A 27175-nucleotide genomic window follows, 5' to 3' on the forward strand; every position below is an offset into this window, starting at 1 on the left:
AGCAGTAAGTATTCTTTTATTTAGAAATAAATTCTGAAATCTGTATTAATGTTAGGTAAAGAGGCACATCTTCAATGTTCATTGAAATTAAAACCCATACATGAAACATTGATTCTTCTACTTTGTTATCAAATCAACCTTATTATAAGCGGTATGGTCTATAATAAGCTCACTCAAAATAAAGTAAGAATGTAGTAAAATACTTGAAATGTTCAAAGAAAAAAGACACCAAGTTAAAATTATGTATCTAGTGAAATTATCCTTCAAAAATGAAGAAGATATACTAAGACAAGAGTTGAAGAAATTTTTGCCAGTGAGCCTGTCTTGAAGTAACTGTTATAAGAAATTCTTCACAGAAAAGAAAAATGCTAAATTCAAAAATTTTAATACACATAAGGAAAGCAAGAACATTGGATAAGGGATATCTACTGGTAAAATAAAATATTTTATTTTCTATCTCAACTTACCTAACAGATAAGAATTTGTTTCAAATAATAATAGCAGCAATGTATCAGATGATTATAGCATGTGAATAAATGAAATAAATTACGGCAATGTTAGAAGAGAGATGTGGGAAAAATTGTGAATGGTTCATTGTGAGGTGTGTGCAGTATAATTGAAATGGTATAGTTCTATTGGAAAAGAAATTTATATTAGTTGTAAATTATATTACAGACTCTAGGCAACCACTGCTGTTACTGCTACTGCTAAGTCGCTTCAGTTGTGTCCAACTCTGTGCGACCCAGTAGATGGCAGCCCACCAGCCTCCCCCGTCCCTGGGATTCTCCAGGCAAGAATACTGGACTGGGTTGCCATTTCTTTCTCCAATGCATGAAAGTGGAAAGTGAAAAGTGAAAGTGAAGTCGCTCAGTCGTGTCTGACTCTTAGTGACCCCAGGGACTGTCAGCCTACCAGGCTCCTCCATCCATGGGATATTCCAGGCAAGAGTGCTGGAGTGGGGTTTTATGGTCTAAAGAGAAGTATAATTAAAATGCTTCAGATCAGATCAGTCACTCAGTCGTATACGACTCTTTGCGACCCCATGATCGCAGCATGACAGGCCTCCCTGTCCATCACCAATTCCCCGAGTTCACCCAGACTCACGTCCATCGAGTCAGCCATGCCATCCAGCCATCTCATCCTCTGTCGTCCCCTTCTCCTCCTGACCCCAATCCCTCCCAGCATCAGAGTCTTTTCCAATGAGTCAACTCTTCGCATGAGGTGGCCAAAGTACTGGAGTTTCAGCTTTAGCATCATTCTTTCCAAAGAAATCCGAGGGCTGATCTCCTTCGGAATGGACTGGTTGGATCTCCTTGCAGTCCAAGGGACTCTCAAGAGTCTTCTCCAACAGCACAGTTCAGAAGCATCAATTCTTCAGCGCTCAGCCTTCTTCACAGTCCAACTCTCACATCCATACATGACCACAGGAAAAACCATAGCCTTGACTAGACGAACCTTTGTTGGCAAAGTAATGTCTCTGCTTTTCAATATGCTGTCTACGTTGGTCATAACTTTCCTTCCAAGGAGTAAGCGTCTTTTAATTTCATGGCTGCAGTCACCATCTGTACTGATTTTGGAGCCCAAAAAAATAAAGTCTGACACTGTTTCCACTGTTTCCCCATCTATTTCCCATGAAGTGGTGGGACCGGATGCCATGATCTTTGTTTTCTGAATGTTGAGCTTTAAGCCAACATTTTTACTCTTGACTTTCACTTTTATCAAGAAGCTTTTGAGTTCCTCTTCACTTTCTGCCATAAGGGTGGTGTCATCTGCATATCTGAGGTTACTGATATTTCTTCCAGCAATCTTGATTCCAGTTTGTGTTTCTTTCAGTCCAGCGTTTCTCATGATGTACTCTGCATAGAAGTTAAATAAACAGGGTGACAGTATACAGCCTTGACGAACTCCTTTTCCTATTTGGAACCAGTCTGTTGTTCCATGTCCAGTTCTAACCTTTGCTTCCTGACCTGCATACAAATTTCTCAAGAGGCAGATCAGGTGGTCTGGTATTCCCATCTCTTTCAGAATTTTCCACAGTTTATTGTGATCCACACAGTCAAAGGCTTTGGCATAGTCAATAAAGCAGAAATAGATGTTTTTCTGGAACTCTCTTGCTTTTTCCATGATCCAGCAGATGTTGGCAATTTGATCTCTGGTTCCTCTGCCTTTTCTAAAACCAGCTTGAACATCAGGAATTTCAGGGTTCACATATTTCTGAAGCCTGGCTTGGAGAATTTTGAGCATTACTTTACTAGCATGTGAGATGAGTGCAATTGTGTGGTAGTTTGAGCATTCTTTGGCATTGCCTTTCTTTGAGATTGGAATGAAAACTGACCTTTTCCAGTCCTGTGGCCACTGCTGAGTTTTCCAAATTTGCTGGCATATTGAGTGCAGCACTTTCACAGCATCATCTTTCAGGATTTGGAATAGTTCAACTGGAATTCCATCACCTCCACTAGCTTTGTTCATAGCGATGCTTTCTAAGGCCCACTTGACTTCACATTCCAGGATGTCTGGCTCTAGGTCAGTGAAGATCTTTTTTCTACAGTTCTTCTGTGTATTCTTGCCATGTCTTCTTAATATCTTCTGCTTCTGTTAGGTCCATACCATTTCTGTCCTTTATTGAGCTCATCTTTGCATGAAATATTCCTTTGGTATCTCTGATTTTCTTGAAGAGATCCCTAGTCTTTCCCATTCTGTTGTTTTCCTCTATTTCTTTGCATTGATCGCTGAAGAAGGCTTTCTTATCTCTTCTTGCTATTCTTTGGAACTCTGCATTCAGATGTTTATATCTTTCCTTTTCTCCTTTGCTTTTCACTTCTCTTCTTTTCACAGCTATTTGTAAGGCCTCCCCAGACAGCCATTTTGCTTTTTTGCATTTCTTTTCTATGGGAATGGTCTTGATCCCCATCTCCTCTACAATGTCATGAACCTCATTCCATAGTTCATCAGGCACTCTATGTATCATATCTAGGCCCTTAAGTCTATTTCTCACTTCCACTGTATAATCATAAAGGATTTGATTTAGGTCATACCTGAATGGTCTAGTGGTTTTCCATACTTTCTTCAATTTAAGTCTGAATTTGGCAATAAGGAGTTCATGGTCTGAGCCACAGTCAGCTCCTGGTCTTGTTTTTGCTGATTGTATAGAGGTTCTCCATCTTTGGCTGCAAAGAATATAATCAATCTGATTTCGGTGCTGACCATCTGGTGATGTCCATGTATAGAGTCTTCTCTTGTGTTGTTGGAAGAGGGTGTTTGTTATGACCAGTGCATTTTCTTGGCAAAACTCTATTAGTCTTTGCCCTGCTTCATTCCATATTCCAAGGCCAAATTTGCCTGTTATTCCAGGTGTTTCTTGACTTCCTACTTTTGCATTCCAGTCCCCTATAATGAAAAGGACATCTTTTTTGGGTGTTAGTTCTAAAAGGTCTTGTAGGTCTTCACAGAACCGTTCAACTTCAGCTTATTCAGCATTACTGGTTGGAGCATAGACTTGGATTACTGTGATATTGAATGGTTTGCCTTGGAAACGAACAGAGATCATTCTGTCGTTTTTGAGATTAATATGCTTAGAGAATATAAATTGGAATGATCAATTAATTTCAGAGAAAGAAAGCAATAAATGAATGGAGTTGAAGGAATGAAGAGAAAGGACACTGATAGAAAAAAGTTACAAATATGGTAGGTATTAGTCCAAATACATAAATAACACAAATTATATTGGATTATTTTAGTAATGTTCATTTTAGCTTAATTGCCTTTTCAAAAACTTTAAATACAAATATAGTTACATTATAATGTACTAGGGCCTATGACTTAAACATGAGTTTGAGGGGAACACAATTTGGGTCATAAGATGTAGCCATATTAATTTTGGACAAACTAGACTTTAGAGCAGGAGAAGGCAATGACACCCCACTCCAGTATTCTTGCCTGGAAAATCCCTTGGACAGCCAAGCCTGGTGGGCTGCAGTCCATGGGGTGGCTAAGAGTTGGACATGACTGAATGACTTCACTTTCACTTTTCACTTTCACACATTGCAGAAGGAAATAGCAACCCACTCCAGTGTTCTTGCCTGGAGAATCCCAGGGACGGGAGAGCCTGGTGGGCTGCCATCTATGGGGTCGCACAGAGTCGGACATGACTGAAGCAGCTTAGCAGCAGCAGCAGCAGACTTTAGAGCAAAGAAAATTATCAGGGATATAGAGATACATTATATGAATAAAAAGGGGTCAGTTCTCCAAGATGATATATTAATCCTTAATGGGTATGTGTAAGGCAAAAACTGATAGAACTGTGCAAGGATATAGACAAAGCTACTATGATAGTTGGAGACAGCAATGTTCCCTATCAGTATCTGACAGATCCAGGAGGCAGAAAATCGACGAGGATAACACTGACTGAACAACACTATCAAGTGGATGTACTTGACATTTAAGGAATATTTTATCCAACAACAGCAGAATATACATTTTTCTCAAGCTAGCATGCAATATTTGATTGTTAGGGCAATGAATGTTTTCTGTATGAGACTGTAATGCTGGAAAGTGACATCATGTGCCTGTCAGAACAGAACTGTACAACATGAATGAACACTAATGAAAACTATGAATTTTAGTTAATAATAAAGTATCAATATTGATTCATCAGTTATAACAAATATAGGCAAAAAAGGTAGGGAACACTATGTGCCACCACCAGAGAGCTTCAGTCATGTCTGATTCTTGGTGACCCCATGGACTATAGCCCCCTAGGCTCCTTTGTCCATGGGATTCTCCAGGCAAGAATACTGGAATGGGTTGCCATTTCCTTCTCCAACTATGTGCCAAGGGTTGTGATAAAGAGGGGTAGATAAGAAATTTCTGCACTTTCAGCTGCTCTTAATTTTTGGTTACCTGTTGTTGACTTGTTTTAATATCGTTAAATCTGTTCTGAGGTTTTCGCTAAAAAAAAAAAAAAAAAATCTGTTCCATCTGCAAATAAGGAAAATAAGGAAAGTTTATCCCTTCTTTCCCCTGTATGCATAAATTTTCTTTTTATGGTCTTATTTGACTGGCTCAACTCAACCTCCAGTGTTTTTGTTTATTGTGGTCAGTTGGTAAAGAATCTGCAATGCAGGAGATCTGGGTTTGATCTGTGGGTCAGGGAAGATCCCCTAGAGAAGGAAATGACAACTCATTCCAGTACTCTTGCCTGGAGAATTCTATGGACAGAGGAGCTGGGCAGGTTTCAGTTTGCAGAGTCGGACATGACTGTGCTACTTTCACTTTTTCTTTCAAGGAAAAAGCAATCTTTATATTATTTTCTATTTTGGGCGGAAAGCTTTTACTCCTTCACAGTTAACTATGATGTTAGCTGTAGGTTTTCCATAGTAGTCCTTTAGCTGTTTGAGTAAGTTCAATTCTATTAGTTTCCAGAAACTACTACTTTTTACAGATACAGATGTTGCATTTTTTCAAGTGCTTTTTCTGCACTTACACAGATGTGTGAGTGTTTAACTCCTTTGCTTGTATTGCCATTGTCATTTGCCTTTTAATTTACAATTGTGTATGTTCATTGATTTTTGTATTTAAATTGCCAAACTTTGCTTGGACAAAACTTCACTTGATCATGATGTACATAGATTTCTATATGTTGCTGGATTCACTTGTTCATGTTTTTAAGGAATTTCATGTGTATATTCATAATGCAAATTAATGTGTGGCTTTGATTTCTTTTGATGTCTTTATCTTGCATCCATGTTGAGTTAATCCTGGCCCAGTGAAATGAGTTATAAACCTTGTGTAGGACTGGGATATCTCTTCTACCTTAAAAATTTGATAGAATTAATTCAGCTTCTTTTGTGAGAAATTCTTAATTATTAATTCAATTTTATTACCTCATATAAGTTTACGTACACATTCTATTGTTCTTGCTTTAATTTTGGCAATTTCTAGCTTTCTAGAAATTTGTCAGTTTTATCAAATTTTTCTTATTTGTTAGCGTAAAGTTGTTCATAATACTTTCTTATAATTCTTTTAATATCTGTAGGGCTATAGAGATGTTTCTCCTTAATTCTCATGAGCTGAATTTTGATACTCATATAGAGTGACTGGGGTTTAATTCCTGGGTTGGGAAGATCTCCTAGAGAAGGAAATTGCAACCCACTTCAGTATTCTTACCTGGAAAAAATTCATGGACAGAAGAGCCTGGTGGGCTACAGTGCATGGGGTTCCAAAATAGTCAGACACAACTTAGCAACTAAACAACAACAAATTGAATATATGCTATTACAAAAACTTGGCTATTAGAAAACTCAGCATGATATGAAAATAAACTTCTAATACCATGGCTGCAGTCCATGGGGTCACAAAGAGTTGGACACGACTGAGTGACTAAGCACAGCACAGCAATACCATGCATGCAAATTCTTTATTTTCAAATAATTCAAGTAAGATTTCCTCTCTTTTTAAAAATTCTATATATTTTTCTTTATTTATGAAGGAAAATGAGTAACCTGTTTACTCATTCAGTTGCATCCATACTTTTATTCCATTGAAAGTAAGCTAATTGAATAATTAGAAAAATAAGAAAAAAAAACTTAGTTCCTCACTACAGAAATGATTCTCAAAAATTTTAATGACATCATCATGATTTTAATGACAATTCTCACTCCATTTTTAACATCCTCCTACTCTCCCATGTGATATATGGATAGAATATGACATACTGGCATGCAACATAACAAGTATTTCTCAAGCTGCAGATTCTCGAGGACCCCGGGCTCCACACAGATTCAGAGTCAATCCTTGCTTAGTATTTTCTGGTAATTCTGATGTAGGAAGTCCTGAATACATTTACAGAACACTGATCTAAAAGGGCCATGTCTATGCAAATCAACTCTGTGTTTCCTTTTATTATTTCCCAAAAGGAAAATCTGTCTATATAACCCTTACTTTGCACCATCAAGCAAATGTTTGATAAATACTATTTGACATAATATGAAAATTAGGTTGGATTTAATATTTTTCTTCATATGGTATACATTTTAGTGTTGTATAATTCTTAAAAATAACATTAAAAAAGAAGCACAGAGAAGTTTCCAATGTAATCTGACCTTTAAAACTAGTAGTATAGTATAATTTTCACGATAAGACAGCATTTTGGCTTGATACATTTATTTTTCTTTATGTTTAAACTTTATTAACTGCCAGATGCACCTCATACACCCCAAAGCAGACTCTGTTTCATTCAGTCTTTGGACTGTGTAATACACAAATATATGTTTCAATTTAAAATTATCATTTCTGTAAATTGATGTTCAAACATGATATTTCCTTTTTGTGTATTTTTGTTTGGTCTTGGACCAGAAAATATAAACACATTTTTCATCACATTTCTAGCCAAAAATTAATTATTTTAAATTATTAATTATTATAAATTAATCATTATTTAAAATTAAATTATTTTAAAATAATTATTTTAAATAAAAATTAATTATTATTTTGATAATTAATTAATTATTTTTCATTATTAGAAGTAATAATGAAAACTCTCATGTGATTTCTATGGAAACAGTAATGACTCAACATTTCAAGATTGTGAAATATATATCAAAACAAAGCTACATTTTTAAAAAACTGTTAAGCCACTTGATGCCATTTGAAAAATGTGGTAGTCAGAATAATGTCCTCAAATATGTCCATGTCCTAATTCCCAGAATTTGTGAACAGCTCCTTACATAGTACAAGGGACTTTACAGGCGTGATTAACCTAAAGGGATAAAATAGGGTATCCAATGCAATCACAAGAATCCTAAGAGGTGGAAGAGTTAAGCAGAGTAATAAAAGTCACCTTTCAGAAGGATGAACGGTCAGAAAGATGCAGTGCCCTTGGCTCTGAAGATAGCAAGGCCACAAATGAGAAATCAAGAAGCCTGTGGAAGCTGTAAAAAACTAAGAAAGGGAACTCTTCTCTTAAGCCTCCTGAGATGAACGCAGTCCTGCAAAGACCTTGATTTTAACTCAGTAAGATTTATATTGAACTTCTGGCTTATAAATGGAGAAGGAAATGGCAGCCTGCTCCAGTACTCTTGCCTGGAAAATTCCATGAACAGAGGAGCCTAGTAGGCTACAGTCCATGGGGTTGCAAAGAGTGGGACATGACTGAACGACTTCACTTCACTTCACTTCACTTCTGGCTTATAAAACTGCAAGACAGTATGTTTGTGTTGCATCAAACAACTAAGTTTGAGGTAATCTATTCATCAGCAACCACAAGCTAATGTAATATAAGTAAATATGATACAAACGAACCACCAGTGAACTATAGGCCAAATTTTGTGAAACATTTGGACAGATTTTAAATTTTGTTAGCAATCAGAACCATTAGAAATGGCAATTTTCTTCTGGTCAAATGAAATAGAAGTGGAAAAATTACTAAAATTCAAAAGTATTTGAATAATCCACTCAGTTCTATAAATTCAAGCATATATTTACTTATCACCATTATTGCAGTCAGGCAAATGTAAGCACTACTAAAAACAGGTTTTTGTTTGTTTGTTTGTTTTTTGCTAGTGACATATTCTAGTTAGAATACTAAAAGGTTATTTGGCATCTGATATAAATATGTCAATCAAAAAATATATAATTGTGTTATTTATTTTATATTTTAGAAGTACTATTAAACATGTTACAGTGCTTTTACTATCCAAGATATCTTACTCTTAAATTTTTTTTATGCTTTTCATGTCATATGCAAGAATAATGTGGAAGTACTCGCTGGATACCTCATTTAATGTTCTCAAAAGCCTGGTGTTATAATTTATGATTCCCATTTTTAAGTACAAAGAATCTGAGATAGAATGCTTTAATGATTTTCACAAATTAATATTTTTTCAGCCTCCTAACTGCAAAAAAATCTAAGTGAATTCTGCACATATGTCCTAAATCAATGTATTGCGATTTTGTTTTTTAGTCTCTAAGTCTGGTCTGACTCTTTTGTGACCCCATGGAGTGTAGCCCTCCATGCTTCTGTGTCCATGGGGTTTCCCAGGCAGGAATACTGGAGTGGGTTGCCATTTCCTTCTCCAGTACGCCTCAATTCCACTTTTCCATATTGAATCACTTTATTTCTCCTCCTAGAAACTTTTTTTTTGGTCTCCATTTATGTACTTAGGTGTGTTTAAAGATTATTTTTTGATTTACTATAATAACTATTTAAGACTTTCTGTATTACTTTTTAGTTAAAATCAAATTGTAATTACCCACATAAATGTTTTTTAAAAATGAAATTAAACAGGTCATGGAGACGGTAGTTCATGAGAATGCATAAATAAGATTTACTCACAATTAAAGAGAACATCACCATACATTGGCACATAGCTTTGCATGTTGTGATACCCTTTTAACAGAAAAATATCCTAAACATCACATGAGTTTTCTTATTTAGTGCAGTGCACATCACTATCAGTCCATTATTTAAAATAGATAGTTTTCCATGCCTTCCAGCAGGTGGCAGCACAATGTCACTATTTGAATCTCAGTTTGCACTTTTAAACAGGCAAAACTAAATGATAAAAACACAAGAACACAGACTATTTTAGAAACATTTTTAGGGAGTGTAAAACATAATTTTTCATGAAAAAATATGTATTAACTCTAGCAAAACTTTATTTTCATTTATGATTCTAAGTTATTTTTAAGTATATAAAAAGTAAAATTCAAAATAGTTGTTAATTTCTGTCCAAATTATTTTTCTCAGAATCATTTCCAGTACATTAAGTGATGTTATCTTTGAGAGAATATTACAATTTAATAAATTTAAATAAAATGAGACATTCTTTAAAAATCTGTTTGCCATTAGTGAGATACATTATTTGTTGCCTACAATCTTAAAACTATAAACTTAATGAAGTTAAAAACAAAACATTAGAACTCTTTTTAGAATGCTTAATTCTGTGCAGCAAAGGGCAGAAAAAATTTTCTCATTATCCAAGCTAACTTTGTCCTCTGTTCTCTATCTCAATGACATCACTGTCCAACTGATTTTATCAATCCAGTAACTCAATTTTTTCAAGCTGGCCATCTCCCTTTACCTTATTCTACACATCAACTCTTGTTCTGTCTTATCAATTTTAGCACTTAAATATTTATGGGATCTGTCTAGTCCTTTCCATTCCCCTGTCACTTCACTGGTTGGAGCCACCATATCACCTGGCTAACCTCACCAGCCTCATAAAATATCTACTAGCCTCAAGATTCTCACTGTTAGTTTGTGTCAATGTGAGAGAAATTTCTAAAATACAAACTGTGTCCTACCAATTTATTTTTAAAAATCCATTTAAAAGTTTCTCCTTGCTTTTCGTATATATTTAACATTTACACAAAAATTAAGAAAATTTTGTTAGGTGTTTTATAAGTAATTAATAAAAGAGAAATTGGATCCAACTATAGAATTTAAATATTTGAGAAAAGAAAAAGAAATATAACAATATTACGATTTGATAGTACTGGAGAAATTCAGGATATTATAGGAGCATAACATAAAAGGAGATGTTCACAAAAATTTTCCCTGAGAAACAACATTTATGTTGAGGAAGATGACGAGATTGGGGAGAGAAGAAAGCATGGGGTATAATAGTTGGAGGCCATAGTACTGGCTAGGGGTTCTATATCCTCCCATGCAATTCCAGTGGAACACTCAGGTCTCAAGAGTGTATTTGAAATTTATAGTCATGAGAAATTGATGCAGTTCCTGATCAGATTTGTGTTTTAGAAACTCAAATTGCATGAGAAAAATTATTTGTGGTGCAGCCTGAGGAAAATGAAAGAGAAAGCAAGGAAATGAATGAATAGTATGAGAATGTAGTTTTTAAAACTTGAGAGCTTGATTTAATTTTCATATTCATTATTGATCTATACAGATGTTTGTTGTGATTCTGTACTTACAGGTTGTTTGTTTCTAGGAATTTGTCCATTTCTTCTAGATTATACAGTTTATTGGCATATAATTGTTCATATTAGTCTTCTATGATCCTTTATATTTCTGTGATATCAGTTGTAATGTGTTTTCTTTATTTATTTTTAATATAAATTTTCTCTATGTTTCATATAACAAAATGCAAAAATTTCTGATACTAGCTATTTTAGCCTCCTTTCAATAAATATCTAGGCCCATGAGCTAGGCCTCACCCACACACCTACCATAGACTCAAATTAATGTCTAATTAAAGTGAGAAATCAAGGGCCACTGTGGAGTAGCTGCAGCTATTAATATATCTACTTTCTAAGCCTACAGTTGTTGGGCTTCCCAGGTGGCCCTAGTAGTGGTTAAGAACTTGCTTGCCAGTGCAGCAGACTTAAGAGATGTGGGTTCCATCCCTGGGTTGGGAAGACCTCCTGGAGGAGGAAATAGCAACCCACTTCAGTATTCTTGCCTGGAAAATCCCATCGACAGAGGATCCTGGTGGGCTACAGTCCATGGGATCGCAGAGTTGGATACCACTGAGCACACACAGCACAGATAAAGCTATAGCTGTAGCTGTTTGAATGACAGCATCAACGCCTTATGTTCGTGGAGTCAGTAATGTAATTTTTGTTGTCTGTTCCTGTGGAAACAAAAAGGGAAGTAATTTAAATCCAGGAGAAACCCTGGAAATGTAAGAGAGTTTAGCATACACTGGCCTGTTCTACCCATATATTTTGGACTTTTTATGTGCTACAAGTGATTTCCAACAGCCAATATCTGCATCCCTTTTAACTTGGATTTTTGCAAAGGCTAGTCACCTACACAGCTTTGGCAGCAGACTGAGCATGCCACAGATTTATAGTGTCCAGGAGCAGCCCTCAATCAATGATGTTTATCCCATAAGTATGATAAAATGGAAATGTGCATTTTTACTGTTTCCACAATTTCCCCAGTAGATTCATCTGATCAATACTTTATGGTAGCTTTGCTAATAGCATGCCCATTACTAAAAATTACTGCTTCATATATTAATTCTTTGTTTAATAATATCATTTTATAACTAAAGAATTTCTCCTGAATTCTGAACTTCTTGGTTTTTGCACATTATGACACTAAATTTATATTTGTGATGCTAAGTAATACATATTAAGACACTAGATTTATATTTGTGATGCTAAGTCAAATGATATAACTTGAAAAATGCTACCACTTTATATAGGTAAAACCAATAAGGACTCAGGTCCTTTAAGAATGAAGATATGTGGCTCAGAGGTTAAAGCATCTGCCTGGAATGTGGGAGACTTGGGTTTGGTCCCTGAGTCGGGAAGATCCCCTGGAGAAAGAAATGGCAACCCAGTCCAGTACTCTTGCCTGGAGAATCCCATGGAGGGAGGAGCCTGGTAGGCTACAGTCCATGGGGTCGCAAAGAGTCGGACAAGACTGAAGACTTCACTTTCACTTTCACTTTCAAAGGGGTGGTGGGGGGGAACTCTTAACAGCTGAGCTCCTGGCTAAACACAGGGTAAGTAATATAATTAGTGAAGTAGAAAAGTAATGAAAACCAGGTATTACCTATTGACAAGTTGGGAAATGAATACTATAGTAGCTATTCATATTTTTTTGTTGTTCTGAAATATACATGTGCATATAGTATAAATAATTTTCCTCTTCTGTGCATTTCTTTTTTTTCCCTATTATTTCATGAAGGGTATAAATTATTGGTAATATCAAAACAAAAAATTTGACAAAATAATATTTTAATATTCATGACTGAATGACTATAGTACTAAATTTGTATTTAGTGATTCATATTAAGCTTTTCAATGGGAAGGTTAAAGGTATTTATCTGTATAATTTATGATTATATTACATTGGAAAAATAGTTAATTTTGATGTTTATTTTAGAGTTAAAATAAGGAGCATATAATGATACTGATATTATACAGACAAGGGTAGTGATGTTAAATATTTATTATTATTACTTTTTGTTCTTCAGTAAATTAATCTTTATGGAATCTTTACTGCTATGAGAAAGGTCCTGCTTCAAGCAAGTGAATTAGAAAGTTTCAGAATTTTGGTTTCCAAGTCTTTTTGGCAGATAGGGTGTTTTGGGAAACCAGACTCTATTAATGGCATGCATTTACCCCAGACATTGACTTAGAACAAAATAAAATAAATGGGAATGGACACGTGGAATTTATAGTGGGGTTGGTGGACTCAGTAGTATCCATGTTCAGTTTACAGGATTAGCAGTGGCAATAGTACTCACGAGGGCCTTCTGAGTCAATACACAAACAGGTCAGTACAGCCCGGGGCCTGGGCTGTTTGATGATGGCAGCAGAGCTTTCATTAACCAGCCCTGTACTTGACTGTGGTCACTCTTTCTGGCTATAAAAGGAGTGTCCAAAGCAGCTTCTTCAGCCTTGGAGATTCTGTGCGCTAAACAATAAACCTTAAGTAATGTCATTACTCATTTATATTTTACCAGACAGAATTATGTTTATTTTACCAGATATTCTGTGCCAATGGGGCAGTGTTTCATTGTCATGAACTTAGTCTACATCACTCAAAGATAGATCTATTTTAAAAGAAAGTAACTGAAAAATGTGATTACATGTAATAGTAACAATTTATCCTGATTTCCAATGGAATCTTAACATTTGCTAATGTGACAGATGGATGTGAGAAATATTTTCACTAGAGTTTTATTTTTAGTTTCATTAAGCTATATTATGAAGATGGTGGTCTCTGGCTACTTATAAATAAGTGGTTTTATGTGTACTCAAATTTTTTAAGATATGTAAATGATTTTTTCTAATGGTAAAGCCTTATCAAAAGTATTTGCATTCATTAGTACTATAGATGAAATGTAAACTATGAATCCTCTTACTTTTTTATTCTACTACTTTCTATATGAAGCAGACCTAAAAGAACTGAAATAAATATTAGCCCAATTTTTAAAAGTATCCCCCAAACCAGAATTTTCATTTGTTATACTATGTGAAAAAGTTCAGACCTAAATTTTGCTGTCAATTTGGTTTTGAATTTAGAATAAGTTGACAAAGCCAGTTTTAGAGTATGGATTCTTACCATCTATCAGATAGCAATAAAAATTTAAGAAGTAAGTAGGCCTTCATTATGATAATAATGTTTTTTACTACAGGAAGAGTCTATCTTTCTCTGGCTCCTTCCCTTTGTTCCAACAATTCCATGTCAGAATTGTCTATCTGAAGTCAAAACAAGAGAAACTATATGAAACTAACATACCTATTAATGAGCATTTTTTATCCATAATGAAAATGAATGCTATTAGCTATCAACCTTTCCTCCTCTATCCCCATCCTAACTAATGACATTGATTAAAAACTATTCTGCTATTTAATCTTTAAAGATTCTTCTACTTTATCTGACTGGAAAGTGTATGAAAATGGGTCAAGAATAACCTAGATGAGAGTAGATATTTTCACTCAACACTGATATCCTTTAGACTCAGAGGCAGATTCTTGCCAATAATATAATGGCATTACAATAGTAAAAATTAAAAAAATATATATTAATAATACAGCATTTTTTAAAGTCAGTGTCCCCAAATCTATTCTACTTACTTCCATAAAAATTGCTTTCATTATTATTGGAATATTTATCTTTTCTCAGCAGAGAAGGGTCTCTGAGATATTTATTAGTAATAATTATATTTTTATGTTTATTAGCATTATTATACGTATATATTATATGGGATATTAATGTTTTTTTATTTTTTTAAACTTTACAATATTGTATTGGTTTTGCCATACATCAACATGAATCTGCCACAGGTGTACATGTGTTCCCAATCCTGAACCTCCCTCCCACTTCCCTCCCCATACCATCCCTCTGGGTCATCCCAGTGCACCAGCTCCAAGCTTCCTGTATCCTGCATTGAACCTGGACTGGCTTGAAACATGTATAATATCATATAATGTATTTTTTATTTTTATTAGTTTCCAGTTCTACTGTCGAACATTTCTCTATCATTCAGATACTTGACCATGTATAGCTGTTTTTGCCTACTTTGCTCTGTTGTTTTAGAAACTTCTCTTTATCTTGGATAGACAAAATTTTGTGGTAATATTTGTTGATGGGAGTGTTTTTTTATTCATTTTTATTTGGCATTTAGTTTGAAAACTAAGAAGGAATAAAATCCATGTTAGTAGATGACCATAATCAAGATAGATATTGTATAGTATAAAATCTGAAGACATAAGATTCAAAATCTTGGGCATTTATGGAAGAAGAATTGATTTTGAAATCAGGACAGAAGTATTTTTGCCATATTTTGGGGCCTTGTGTAAAGGCTCAGTGAAAAAAGCTGCCACAATACAATTTAGAAATATCATTGTCCTTGGGGCAGACTCAGGAATGTTCAGAGAAGGGGTTTATGATTTAGGAATTTTGTTTTTTTATTTTGTTGTTTTTTGTCTGTTCTATGCAGCATGTGAGATCTTAGTTCCCTGGGTCAGGGATTGAACTCGTGCCCCCTGCAGTGGAAACACAAGTCTTACCCACTGGACTGCCAGGGAAGTCCCTAGGAATTTTCTTGATGATGGATGTTGAATTCTTCATTTGAAATCTTAAAATAATTTAAGAATTTTCAGATTTAATAAACATAAGCTATGAGGAAATTAAATATGTGCTGCTGCTGCTAAGTCGCTTCAGTCTTGTCCGACTCTTTCCGACCCCATAGACGGCAGCCTACCAGGCTCCTCTGTCCCTGGGATTCTCCAGGCAAGAGTACTGGAGTGGGTTGCCATTTCCTTCTCCAATGCATGAAAATGAAAAGTGAAAGTGAAGTCTCTCAGTCGTGTCCTACTCCTAGTGACCCCATAGACTGTAGCCCACCAGGCTCCTCCGTCCATGGGATTTTCCAGGCAAGAGTATTGGAGTGGGTTGCCATTGCAGAGAAATATTAAACATGTATAAAATTATGAGGGATAACTGTAAAAGTAAGAAATGAGACAGAACCTAGAATTCAGAGTTCTTTCAGAGTGTTTTGCATTAACAGAGATAAAGAGCATAGTGATATTAGTTCTGGTGTCCTTAAGAATTATAATAGTGATAACATTTACTGCTAGTGTTGTTTTCTTCTATTTTATAATTTTTGTTTCCATCAACAAAAATTTAATTCATTATGATGGAGTAAAAGTAACTTTATTAAGTTATTAACTGTAATACATAAAAAATATACTTTCTTCATACATTTCCCTGCAAGATAAATGATTGTACTAGGTACTACTTTAGGTAAACATTCAGGTTTAAAAGTGGGTAAAATAATCTCTGCCTGTTTTCAACAGGCTTAGAATTGTATAAGGGAGACTGGAAATAAATAACTTTAAAGTAAGTGTAAAATTTGTCAGAAAATGAGTAATGTGTCTTATTTAATATCACAGGCTGCATCAATTTACTGTAGGAAAAAAATATATAAAGTTTCCTAATTCAAGGATATGATGAGCTTCCCAGGTGGCTCACTGCTGAAGAATCTGCCTGCCAATGCATGAGATGTGGGTTCAATTTCTGAGTCGGAAAGATCCCCTGAAGAAGGAAATGACAACCCACTCTAGTATTCTTGCCTAGAGAAATACCATGGACAGAAAAGATGGGGGACTATAGTCTATTGGGACGTAAAAGAGTGGAACATGATTTAACAACTAAACAAACAGTAAAAACAAAATCAAAGATATATTTAGTTAATATATAATGTCCAGAAATACATATGTACAATATTTTTTCTGCATTCATTTGCTAAGAAATACACTCATAATTCAAAATACTCGTGGTACGGATGCCCCAGGTTTCTTCTTTTGTATCCCAATGAAAGACCACCCATTTAACCTTTCTAGGGTAGTATATCTTGCCCTACATTCCTAGGTGTGGTGCTAGGCTAATAAAATGGCTGTTTCATTATGTGAGACAGATTTCTTCTTCTTTAGCTCACCTATGAGAACAACAAAATACACATTCATAAAGGTCCAAATGTCCAAATTACCATACAAATTAAAGGATTTTGATCTGTGGTTCTTGGCAACCTCTCTAGTGATGAAAGTGGCATACAATAGATATGGAAATCATGATTTCTCTTGTCTGTGACAAGACTTTAGTAGTGTCTTCTATTAAAGTTTATATTTATCTTCCAGAAGTTGCTAAGAAAATAGAATCAGCACTCTGAACTTAAGTCAAATCAAAAAGATCCAATATGCTAGCTTGTGCTATAGAGGCTGTCTAGATGTATGGTTTTATCCACATCAATTTTCAGTGCAGGAAAATTGTTTCTACTTCATTATTCCCCAAAGTATAAAACCCCCAACCTCACTGTAGAGGACACACTTTGGCAGTACCAACAAATGCCTTTATGTTATTTAAATATTTCCCGAAAGTTGTTTGTCTATCTGAGTCAACCCCTGCTCTGCATCATTGCTACCCTCCTTTGTGCATTACTTCCTGAAGTGTCAGATGTGACTTCTTCATGTTTCTAACTACAGTTAATGGAGACACATTCTTCTCTCTTAAGTTCCTAAATTATATTGGCTATTAAGCCATGCATGCATGCAATGCATGCTAAGTCGTGTTAGTCGTGTCTGACTCTTTGCTATCCTGTGGATTGTAGCCCACCAGGCTCCTCTGTCCATTGGTTTCTCCAGGCAAGAACACTGGAGTGGATTGCCATGCCCTTCTCCAGGGGATATTCCTTACCCAGCGATGGAACCTGTCTCTTACATTTCCTTCATTGGCAGGCAGGTTGTTTACTGGTAAAACCACCTGGGAAGCCATAGTGTTTAATAAAACAACAAAAAGAACACTCATTATGGTCTTCCCTGTCTTCTGAAGCCTATCACTCTGTAGCAGAAAGCAGGCACAATACCTTCCATCCATCATAGGTTTGCCTTAACCAGATCTCACCTTGTGCAGGCCAGATTCCAGGCATCTAGATAGAACTTCCTGTTCCTAGTACCCTTGTATACTTTAAAGTGTATACATTCTAACTAATTGTTTTATATTTTCCCAATTTTATTAGGTAGGGACTTGCATTGTATATTTAAACTGTTCACGAAAATGTACCATACCAGAGAAAGTGCCATGAGTACGAACTGTAATTTCTACCCTATGAAATTTATTATCCAGACTTTTATGGAAATCTACTTTCACTTATAAATATTTTTCAAACAAAAGAGGACAATCTGCGTTTCCAAAAAAAAGCTGTCTAGATGATATTTCAAGTTTATGCCCAGTACATAATATCCCCTTTATTTACAAGTATATAATTTAATTTCTGTGACCATGAGTACTTTCTGAGCAGGTCTCCTAATTTAAACTTCTTTGGGGCTTCTTTCCATGTTTCTTTGAGCTGCAACTTGGGAAACTAATTTTCTTTTCTCTCTGTTTGGCCTATCCTATAAAAAGCATAGACATTACTGTGCCAACAAAGGTCCATCTAGTCAAGGCTATGGTCTGTGAAGAAAGCTGAGTGCTTAAGAATTGATGCTTTTGAACTGTGGTGTTGGAGAAGACTCTTGAGGGTCCTTTGGACTGCAGGGAGATCCAACCAGTCCATCCTAAAGGAGATCAGTCCTGGGTGTTCATTGGAAGGACTGATGCTGAAGCTGAAACTCCAGTACTTTGGCCACCTCATGCGAAGAGTTGACTCATTGGAAAAGACCCTGATGCTGGGAGGGATAGGAGGTGGGAGGAGAAGAGGACGACAGAGGATGGGATGGCTGGATGGCATCACTGACTCAATGGACATGAGTTTGGGTAAACTCTGGGAGTTGGTGATAGACAGGGAGGCCTGGCGTGCTGTGATTCATGGGATCACAAATAGTTGGACACGACTGAGCAACTGAACCGAACTGAACTGATGCCCTGTAAACAAAAACACTCAATTTGTCCCTTTTGTGTTATACCTCATAGGATAAGTTTTTTTTTTCTCTTTAATTTTAGTCTTTTTAAATGCAGAGAGAGTTTTGATTCAGAGACAGAAGGGATTTCTTCCTACAAAGTTACTGGTTGTAGATCAGCAAAAACAACTAATTTAGTATACTTATTAATTCCTAACCTATTGCAATCTAAGTGTCTTGAGCTATTTGACTTTATAGTGTCAGAATTAAACATTTAAGGATTTTATGAGAGAAAAGGTCTGATACTGCCCCTGAGAGGAAATAGACAGGAGACTCCTAAAGCGGGAAGATCCATCATGCTGCCATGAAAGATTGATTCTAAGTAAAGGACAGAAAAAAGGAATTTATATGTAAGAGTCCTAGACTCTTTATGGAGAAGGCAATGGCACCCCACTCCAGTACTCTTGCCTGGAAAATCTCATGGACAGAGGAACCTGGTAGGCTGCAGTCCATAGGGTTGCGAAGAGTCGGACACGACTTCACTTTCACTTTCACTTTTCACTTTCATGCATTGGAGAAGGAAATGGCAACCCACTCCAGTACTCTTGCCTGGAGAATCCCAAGGACAGAGGAGCCTAGTGGGCTGCCGTCTATGGGGTCGCACAGAGTTGGACACGACTGAAGCGACTTAGCAGCAGTAGCAGTAGACTCTTTAAGTCTAAGAAAAGTTTAACAGGGAGACTGGAGAATTCTGGAACCAAGGGCAGCTCTAATTTCCTTGCCACTCTTAGTTATTAGCCAAGAACGTTTAGTAAGAAACTTATCATTATAAGTGTGGCTGATGGATTTCAGCACAGCAGCTTGGGCCCTTGGTCAATTATACTCCTATTCCCAAGGCTACTAGTTCTACTACTTGTGTTGAACAGACAAGCTCCTCCACGGCCCATTTTCTTGAGAAAAACCTTAAAACATATTATTACTTTGAACTTGAGTTCTAACTGATGGAATTGATCTTGAAGTTACAGCTGATACACTGTCCCAGCACTACTGTCCATTCTAAATCCCTCCCAGTCTCAGTTATCTCTTCAGAGGTCATGCTGGCCTGCTTAGTAGTGTGACCAAAACTTCATTCCTGATGGCTCTGACCCTGATAGTCATACCTTGCTTCTCAGTCCAGGGTAGGTACATGTATCTGGTCACAGTTTAAATAGAGCAATGAAGGACTAATGAGGTAGAGGCAAGCCAAGTGGGTCATCTGGGTTCTGTATTTACTTGCCCCATTTTCTAAGTACAGTTATTCTTTCTCCTACTGATCAAGGGTAATTATCTCTGACATTAAATGACCTCTTTGCTTATCTTCTGATCCCTGGGCATATTAATTCTAAGGTCACCTGTTGGTTTCCATAACTTACATCTAAACAGGACCCTTGCTGTCCCCTACTCAAATGCTATTTTGTGTGGGATTCCAAGCCTGTGGATCAAGTTCTCTATAAGCTACCATATGGGAATTTTGGCTAAGCATATCACAAATATTGATTTGCTTTCATTGTACACAAAGTTTAGCCAACACTACTACATGGAAACTCACAGAGAACTTGATCCATCTATTATTCTGGGGCTTCCCTGATAACTCAGTTGGTAAAGAATCCACCTGCAATGCAGGAGACCCTGGTTGGATTCCCAGATGGGGGAGATCCACTGGAGAAGGGATAGGATACCAACTGCAGTATTCTGGCCTGGAGAATTCCATGGGCTATATAGTCCATGGACTCTCGAAGAGTTGGACATAACTGAGCAACTTTCACTTTCTATTACTCTGAGGTAATTCTGGACCTTCTAGACCTCATTTTGGAATTCTCCAAGAAGTAGATGCTAAGTGGGGTTAAATGTGTGGGCATTTTATTAGGAAAAATGCCCATGAGGGAAAAAATGGAGTGCGGTTGGGAAGCTAAAAGAATTTGGGAGAATCTTCAAATTGCAATACAAGTCTGACCCTGGCAAAGGAAAGAGGGAAAGAAAGCTGGTGGACACTTTCCAGATAGCAACACAATCTAAGAAAAGTTCATCTGAGCTACAGAGTAGTTCTTGAGTCAGAGATGGCTGTCGAAAGACTATCATGCAGCCCAGGAATAGGCCTGACTTTGTATTCATACCATACTTAGTCATTGATTGGGAAGAAATTGTGGAAATCATGGCTGTGAAGTAAACATGGACATGATTTCATGGATAGTAACTAGAGCTTCTGGTCAATTATGCTTTCATAGTTGGAAAGTCAGCCAGTGTATTCTTATCACTGACACACTTTTTGTGTGACCTGGGTTAGATCCCTGGGTTGGGAAGGTCCCCTGGAGAAAGGAATGGCTCAACACTCCAGTATTCTTGCCCGGAGAATTCTATAACATTTTATTTATCTTTTGAAAAATTTCTAGGAGAAATTTAAATGATACGTTAATACATAAGAACTAATCTCCAATTATTTCCAGAGTTGTCTGCATCATATTCAGTATATTACACATTTCCCTCAAATTTCACTAGATGGTGCTATGTATTAAATATAGTAAATTTAGTAATGGATAGTTCATCTTAATGGACTATATCTTTTATTATCATTTTATTTTATTTATGACTATAAAACAGGAAACTGACATTAGATGACTCTGTTTTTAACAACATTTATGGACCTCATTTATGGAAGGATATAATTGGCACAAGTTATAAGAAGGCAAAATGAAAAAGTGCAAAAGCCTTCCCCTTAACATGACTGCTGAGGCTGTTTAATGATGTGTGAGAGTTTATCTGATTTGTCATGGTTCATACTCACCTTCTGTGTTATCATATCTCTTCTGTGATGGCTAATTGAGTTATAATTTATAAATTCTATAGAATCTTCTTTTATAGAATGTGCAGTAATTATTGATACACATTGATTGACCATTCAAAATGATCTGATGAACCATAAAAAACACAGGCACTTACTTTGAAATTACATATCACAGGTGTTATCAGGCAGAGTTTATTGAGCTCTCTGTCAAAGAAGGTCAATGGAAACTCTTGGAAAATGATGTAAGCATAATCATTACATCCTGAAAATAATTGTCTATTTTAGGCCTGTATCCAGCAAACCATTCTTTTCTGATAAATCCAAATTAGAAACGCTTTAGGATTCTGGCTAATATGTTATTACATAGCAACAAGTTTATTTTACTCAGTATTTAAAAACCATTAGTAAGTGAACTGCTATATCGCCTAAAAAATAAAGACCTATGGTTATGGAAGAAAAGCAGGCCACTTGTTTCTTTCTTTCTTTTTTTTTTTTTTTTTTTTTGTATTTCTCTTAGGATTTAGCTGTGGAAGCTATTTTTTAAAGTAATGTATGAAGAAAACTGGCTTTACCCTTCATAATATATAGTATTTTATTATGATTCAGTAACCATAAATCTTTCTCACTTTCTCAGGAAGGCCCTATTCTCCCTGGACTCTCCCACCACTCTTAACTAACCTGCAAGCACATCTCTATGTTCACGCTAATTCCGTAGCACAGTGTCCCATTGTGTACAGTTCTAGAACCACATATTGTCATATATGCTTTTCCTCATTTGTACCAGCTGTTCTCTCTCCCAGGAAACATTTCCCTCAGATGATGCCATAACTGTTCTATTCATTTGTTCTTTATTGTCTGTCATATCCTACTGGGATTTAAGCTCCAAAAGAGGAGGAGCCTTGTATGTCTTATACAAGGACATGTTTCCTGAACTTGGAATATAGGAAAAACGGAATGGTTGTGGTTGAAAGAATCAACAGATTAGCCGAAAACAAGGGATCTTGACACATAAAGTATGTTTTAATTAGAGTAAGCACATCCAAATGAGAAAATAGTGTTGAAAAATACATTTTTGTCTATGTATATAGAGTGCTGTTATTCCCAAGCAGGTTTTTGAAAATATTTTTTTTTCCTACAATGGAGCCAGGATATTTCAATATCTATGCTTTTGTACTCAGCTGAGTTTCAATAGCAGCCTTACTTTAATATCCTTTTTTCTAGTTTTACCTGTGTGTATATTTCTGTGTGTGTGTGTGTGAGAGAGAGAGAGAGAGAAGAAAGTAAAAAAATAAAAGCTTTCATTTCATGTTTTAAATATGAAACTATATCACATTTTTTGTTGGTTTTTTGAGTCTGTTTTATTCATTATTATCCCTAATTTTTCTAGCATATTTAGTTTAAACCATGGTGCATTTTTTATTTAAATTATTTGAGCACCAGTACTGCTAGTAATGATAGGGTAAAATGTGGCTTTTACAAAGTATAAGTAAAGAATTGTTAAAATGCCAGGGCAAAATATGGCTTCTGAAGATATAAACAGACAAAGGATTATGAGAATTATATCTATCCAGTATCTGAATAGATAATATCACATTTCTTGGTCTACTGATTCAGATGTGATTATAATTATGAATATAAATGCAGTCTAATTCAACTCTAACCTGATTAGGTCTGCATAAACTTTCAAAAGTTAATCAACCAAGTAGGTCATCACATGTGTAGGTCATCGCTCTTAGTAGCCTTTGATATAAAGTATGATTGCACTTCTTTGTATTAATGCAAAATTGTTAATGTGTGAGCTCTTCTCATACCACCTACAGTACATAGTTAGTTCCACTCCAACTGCCTGCTATGTTAGTCTGCAAATGACATTGGTAAAGTTAACCTCTGATTGGATTGTTTATTGTATCCTGGTGACTTTGCTAAATGATAACTTCCGACATTGGGAAGGTGCTCATTCCTCTTCATGCTTGCTGGTGAGAGAAGATTTTGATATAACTCTTTACAATTATTATTTATAATTTCTGCCTTGAGTATTCACTTCTGAAATTTGTGTTGATAGTAATGAGAATGTTGTTGATTTACTTTTGTGAACATAAAGAAGTGATTTGACATTGCTATTTATTTACAGTATTTTGCCATGAGAATTTATAACATATCCACTTATATCAGTACTGAAATAATTTTTAGAAACTCCCTACTTATCAGAATCTTGTTCCCAAAGAAAGAAGGAAATTATTTCTTGTCAACAATATTTTCAGATTAGCTTTGTACTTTGATATTTGAAAGTAGGAAAATCCACATATATGTATCCATTATATAATACATGCATTCATTATATATAATAGGTATGCTGCTGCTGCTGCTAAGTTGCTTCAGTCGTGTCCGACATTGTGCGACCCCATAGATGGCAGCCCACCAGGATTCTCCAGGCAAGAACACTGGAGTGGGTTGCCATTTCCTTTTCCAATGCATGAAAGTGAAAAGTGAAAATGAAGTCGCTCAGTCGCGTCCAACTCCTAGGGACCCCATGGACTGCAGCCTACCAGGCTCCTCCATCCATGGGATTTGCCAGGCTAGAGTACTGGAGTGGGGTGCCATTGCCATCTCTGATAATAGGTATAAGATACATTATATAATGTTTAAAAGATTAATCAAAAATGTAAAATTTACTGTAATTCAATCTAATTACAAAATACAGAAGTTCAGTAAAGTTTCTGGACACATGGTCAGTGTACAGCTATCGAGCATATTCTAATGACTAGCAATGAATAATACTAAAATTTATGTAAATACAATGGAATATTATTCAGCTATGAAAAATTAAAATTTACCACTTATGAGAACATGGGAGGATCTAGAGGGCATTACGCTCAGTGAAATAAATCAGGCAGAGAAAGACAATCACCTTATGTTTTCACACTTATATTTGGAATCAAAAAAATAAAACAAATGGATGATTATAACAAAAAGGAACATATTCACAGGTATGGGGAACAAACTAGTTTTTTCAAGTGGGAGGATGGCTGGGAGAGGAGGAAGAAGGAAAGGTGCTTAAGAGATGCAAGCTATTAAGTATTAAATAAGATAATAGGATGTAATGTACATTTCAGGGTATATATTCAGTATTTTATAGTAACTTTTATATAGTCTGTAAATATTGAATCATTGTATTGTATACTTGAAACTAATATAAGTCAACTATACATCAAAAGAAACTTTAAAAGATAAATTTGTGTAAAAATTCAAAGGAACTAGAATATTAAAAATGGTTTTGAATAAGAGGAACAAAGTTTTCATTCTACCTAATTTTTAGACTTACTATGCATGAGAAAAGAAGAGAAGCTAAAGACAAAAGAGAAAAGGAAAGATATAGCCATTTGAATGCAGAGTTCCAAAGAACAGCAAGGAGACATAAGAAAGCTTTCCTCAGTGATCAATGAAAAGAAATAGAGAAAAACAACAGAATGGAAAAGACTAGAGGTCTCTTCAAGAAAATTAGAGGCACCAAGGGAACATTTCATGCAAAGATGGGCACAATAAAGGAGAGAAATCGTATGGACCTAACAGAAGCAGAAGATATAAAGAAGAGGTGGCAATAATATATAGAAGAACTATACAAAAAAGATTTTAATGACTCAGCAAACCAAAATGGTGTGATCACTCACCTACAGCCAGACATCCTGGAATAGAAGTCAAGTGGGCCTTAGAAAGCATCACTTCGAACAAAGCTAGTGGAGGTGATGGAATTCCAGTTGAACTATGTCAAATCCTAAAAGATGATGCTGTGAAAGTGCTGCACTCAATATGCCAGCAAATTTGGAAAACTCAGCAGTGGCGATAGGACTGGAAAAGGTTAGTTTTCATTCCAATGCAAAGAAAAGAAATGCCAAAGAATTTTCAAACTACCACACAATTGCACTCATCTCACACTCTTATCAAGATAATGCTCAAAGTTCTCCAAGCAAGCCTTCAACAGTGTGTGAACTAAGAACTTCCAGATGTTCAAGCTTAGAAAAGACAGAGGAACCAGAAATCAAATTTCCAGTGTCCGTTGAATCATAGAAAAAGCAAGAGAGTTCCAGGGGGAAAAAAAAATCTACTTTTGTTTTATTGATTACACTAAAGTCTTTGACTGTGTGGATCACAACAAACTGTGGAAAATTCTTCAAGAGATTGAAATACCAGACCACCTTACCTGCCTCCTGAGAAATCTGTATGCAGGTGAAGAAGCAACAGTTGGGACCAGATATGGAACTGACTGGTTCCAAATTGGGAAACGAGTACATAAGGCTGCTTATTGTCACCTTGCTGATTTAATTTATATGCAGAGTACATCATGTGAAACACTGGGCTGCATGAAGCACAAGATGGAATCAAGATTGCTGAAAGAAATATCAATAACCTCAGATATGCAGATGACACAAAAGATATGACAAACCTAGACAGCATATTAAAGAGCAGAACCATCACTTGCCAACAATGTTCCATCTAGTCAAAGCTATGGTTTTTCTAGTCATCATGTATGGATGTGAGAGTTGGACTATAAAGAAAACTGAGCACTGAAGGATTGATGCTTTTGAACTGTGTTGTTGGAAAAGACTCTTGAGAGTTTCCTGTACTGCATTAGATCAAACCAGTCAATCCTAAAGAAAATCAGTCCTGAATATCCGTTGGAAGGACTGATGGTAAAGCTGAAACGCCAATACTTTGGCCACCTGATGAGAAGAACTGACTCACTGGAAAAGACCCTGATGCTGGGAAAGATTGAAGGCAGAAGGAGAAGGGGAAGACAGGGATGAGATGGTTGGATGGCATCACCAACTCTATGGACATGAGTTTGAGCAAGCTCCAGGAGTTGGTAGTGGACAGGGACGCCTAGTGTGCTACAGTCCATGGGGTCGCAAGGAGTCAGACATGACTGAGTGACTGAACTGATGCATGCACACATGCTGTCACTTCAGTTATGTCTGACTTTTTACGACCTTATGAACTGTAACCTGCCAGGTTCCTGTGTCCATGGAATTCTCCAGGGAAGAATATTGGATTGGGTTGCCATGCCATTCTCCAAGGGATCTTCCCAACTCAGAGATTGAACCCATGTCTCCTGAGGCTCCTCCATTGCAGGCAGATTCTTTATTGCTAATCCATCAGGTCATCCCCTCAGATTTACTATATAGTTATGATAATCAACACAGTGTAATATTAGTGAACAAAATAGACAAAGAGATCTGTACGTTTTGAAAAAAAAAAAAAGTCCTGAAATCAATACAAACAAATATGATCAACTGATCTTTGAAAAAGGTGCTAAGGCAGTTCAGTAAAGATAGGTATTTTAATAAATAGCATTGGAAAAGTGACCATATATTTTAGAAAATACCTGAACTCATACTTGATTGTTCTTCACTCAGTGGCTAAATCATGTCCAGCTCTTTGTGACTCCATGGACTCTATCCTGCCAGTCTCTTCTGTTTTACACTATTTCCCAGAGCTTGCTCAAATTCATGTCCACTGAGTCCGTGATGCTGTCTGATC

This window comes from Bubalus kerabau, chromosome 12 (genome assembly GCF_029407905.1).
Source record: "Bubalus kerabau isolate K-KA32 ecotype Philippines breed swamp buffalo chromosome 12, PCC_UOA_SB_1v2, whole genome shotgun sequence".
Taxonomy (NCBI): Eukaryota; Metazoa; Chordata; class Mammalia; order Artiodactyla; family Bovidae; genus Bubalus; species Bubalus kerabau.